Here is a 3431-nt window from a genome sequence, read left to right on the forward strand (position 1 = left end):
CTTCAGTTCTTCTTACTAACTTGGTACGCTATGTAAGATCCTAACAAAGGAATGGACATAAAACTTCTGCAGATGGTGCTGATGCATTTTTGGGTTTTCACGAGACAAAGATTTCAGGCTGAGATTAAAATGAACTTTGCCAAGTCGTTTTTGAAGCATTTAACTCCTGGCTCATAACAAGTTACAGGTGACAACCAGAGAAACCTCTCTGTGATATTCACAACTTCTGCAGGTAAAAACTACTTCTCCTTGGATACGTGGTGATCTCCACATATATCTATTGGAACCAAAGTGCTATCAGCCTTTTAGTACGATTGAGGAACTAGGGAACTACAAATATAAACCCCCAAATCTCCTTTATGTGCTTTCCGTGGCAACAAGCTGCATGACTTCCAGATACCTGAAAACAAACCTCAAAATAAAGTGGGTGAAAACTAAGAGTGAAGTCCAAGAGGGCAGCCTGACATTGCCTTCATTTCCATTGGGACTTGTGTGCATGGAGACCTGCAGCAAAAAGACAACTTCAGGACGAGGGGAAATGGCCTCAAGTTGCACCAGGGCAAGTTGAGGTTGGATATTAGGAAGAACTTCTTTACAGAAAGGGTAGTTAAGTACTGGAATAGGCTCCCCAGGGAGGTGGTTGAATCGCCATCCCTGGTTGTGTTTAAGAGCAGTTTGGATGTGGTGCTCAGGGATATGATTTAGTGGAGGGTTGTTAGGGTTCTGGTTAGGCTGCGGTTGGACTTGACGATCATCAAAGTCTTTTCCAACCTGGGTGATTCTATGATTCTCTGACTAAGGTCTATCAGCTGTGACTGACAGCTTTGGCAGCAACTCTGTGATGCAAGAGGTAACATACCTTAAAACTGGATGGTAACTTCAGACCAAACAAACAAACACTGGATTATTCACATCAGTGTAACACATTGTTACACAAATATCCACCACAGTCCTACATAACGTTTAACACACGGTTCCTCGGTGCACAGATAACTTCTCATTGCAACATGGGCACGTCCAACTTTTCCAGCCAACAGCCTCGTGCGGGAGCAACCGCGACATCAGATACGGTTACAGTGACCTCAGCTCTGTGTCAACACCACAAACGTCGGGGAAAAACATTAAGTAGCGAAACGATACTACAGAAGTTAATAAAAAAAAGCTATTCCCAACTAATGCCGGAAAAATACCAACAACCCTATTTGAATCCTATATGCTTCCCTTGGTTTAACATCTGGGTATTAAGGTGCTCACTATCAAGCAGCTTCTCACAGGCATTTGCCTACTGACCGCTGTGCTGGGCCAAATTCCAGATCCTGAACTCTCTGAACACTTAGGAGAGCTGTCAGGTGATTCGGTGCCGTTCCTACACACACAACCCAACGTACAGCACAGAATTCCCACCTCTCTCCTGCTCCACGCCTCCTTCTCCCACCAACACAACACGTCTGTGCTCACATGGCGCACACTGAGCTGAGGGTCACAGGGAGGTGGCAAATAATTCTGCATGTCGGTACAGCCGTATATGTTGGCAATGCTTTGGCCCCAGAGATGGCTGAACGTACCAAAACAGCACGTTCTATCAATGAAAATGGGAACGTGAGGTGGTAAGTAGACATAAAACATATCGGTATGGCACACACCCGCAGCACACAGCCTCACCTCAACCGGGTGGCAACAAAGAGAAGAAAAGAGAAACTAAAAGAGATCTTCGAGCGCTTTGTTCGACGACAAGGCGGACGGAAAAAGTTTCCCTCGTTGTGCAGTGACCGACACGGCTCACACAGCGCAGGGAGCGGCGGACAAAGCCCCGCACGGCACCGGCCGGCAGAACGGGCACGGGGGGGGGGGTTGGGGGAGCGCAGTATCGCATCCCCACACGACAGCGGCCGCCCAGCCCAAGTTGTGTTAGCGCTGCCGGCTCCGAACACAATTACAGCCCGAGCCCCGGCGGCGCGGAAGCAGCGCCAATCCGCCTCGTCCCGCCCTCCTTCCCGCCGCTCTCCCCGCTCATCACAAAGCGCCTCGCTCCGGCTCTCCCCGAACAAAGCCCCCGCCCCGCTCCCACCCGCCGCCCCTCCCGCCGTCGCCGCCCGCTCCCACCTCGGCGCCGCGAGCACACAAAGGCGGCCAGCCCGCCGCGCAGGCCCCGCGCCGCCCCGCCACAACATGGCCCCCCTCCCGCCCTCTCTCCGTCTCTCCCCTCCCTCGCCGCAGACAAAAGGGGGCTGGAGGAACGGGGGAAGGGGGCCGGCCCGCTCCCTCCCGCGGCCCAACGCCCCGCGCGGTGCCGCCGCTACTCACGGGCTGTCTGGCTGGCGGCGCCGTTCGCCGCGACGGAGCCGGAGCGGGCCGTGGGACACCGCCGGCCGCCCGCCGCCCCCCGCCGCTCGCTCGTGTCGGCTCGTCTCCTTCCGGCCTCCCCTCCCCCCCCTCGGCCGCGAGGGGCTCACAACAACATGGCGGGAGGGCGCGCGCGGAGGGAGAGGGACAGCGACAGCGCGGCCAAGCTCCCCCCGCCGCCACCGCCGCCGCTCGCCCCGGCCGCCGCCACAGCGCATGCGCGCCCCGCGCCGGGAGGAGGCGGGGAGGCGGCCTCCGGCACCTTCCGCCGCTCAGCGCGCATGCGCCGCCCGCCGTGTCCCTCAGAATCACAGAATGACCCGGGTTGGAAGAGACCTCAAGGATCGTGTAGTTCCAACCCCCCTGCCCGGCCGGGCCACCAAACACACACAGTTACTAGATCAGGTTGCCCAGGGCCCTGTCCAACCTGGCCTTGAACACCTGCAAGGACGGGGCATCCACAACCTCCCTGGGCAGCCTGTTCCAGGGCCTAACCACTCTTCTAGTGAAGAACTTCCCCCTAACATCCAACCTAAATCTTCCCTCTTTTAACTTAAAACCATTTCCCCGTGTCCTGCTATTGTCAGCCCTTTCGAACCCTCCTCCCCTCAGAGCGGCCGCTGCCACCGGGCACTGCGACGCTGCTTGTGCCCTTGGGTGCTGCGGCCGTTGCTTGTCAAGGAATGTTTTCAGCGTTATGGGAAGGGCTCGTCATTCATACAATAAACTGTAAATGCGTGGCCGGAGTTAGTAACACCGACTGGCTGATGTGCCTGGAGGTGGTGGCTGTGGGAGGGTTGAGTTCTTGCCTTCCCAGAGAGCATGCACCAGTACAGGCTGGGGGAAGACCTGCTGGAGAGGAGCTCTGCTGAGAGGGACCTGGGCGTCCTGGTGGACGACAGATTGACCATGAGCCATCAGTGTGCCCTTGTAGCCAAAAAAGCCAATGGCATACTGGGGTGTATTAAAAAGAGCGTGTCCAGCAGGTCGAAGGAGGTGATCCTCCCCCTCTACTCTGCCCTGGTGAGGCCTCATCTGGAATATTGTGTCCAGTTCTGGGCTGGACACCTACCACCTTCAGGCTGCAC

General features: G+C 56.1%; 1 protein-coding gene across 7 annotated transcripts in view; it reads right to left on the minus strand.

Moving 5' to 3' along the window:
• Positions 1-2548, minus strand: part of PUM2 (pumilio RNA binding family member 2) — a 55447-nt gene extending 52899 nt beyond the window's left edge. For 5 of the 7 annotated variants that reach the window (XM_015859492.1, XM_015859497.1, XM_015859494.1 and 2 more), the window contains exon 1: positions 2305-2481. The gene's annotated coding sequence lies outside the window, so the exon portion shown is untranslated. Of the gene's footprint in view, positions 1-2304 lie in introns of all 7 variants that reach the window. The other 2 variants (XM_015859496.2, XM_015859495.2) reach the window with 1 other exon arrangement.
• Positions 2549-3431: the final 883 nt, after the last annotated feature.

This window comes from Coturnix japonica, chromosome 3, assembly GCF_001577835.2.
Source record: "Coturnix japonica isolate 7356 chromosome 3, Coturnix japonica 2.1, whole genome shotgun sequence".
NCBI classification, from domain to species: Eukaryota; Metazoa; Chordata; class Aves; order Galliformes; family Phasianidae; genus Coturnix; species Coturnix japonica.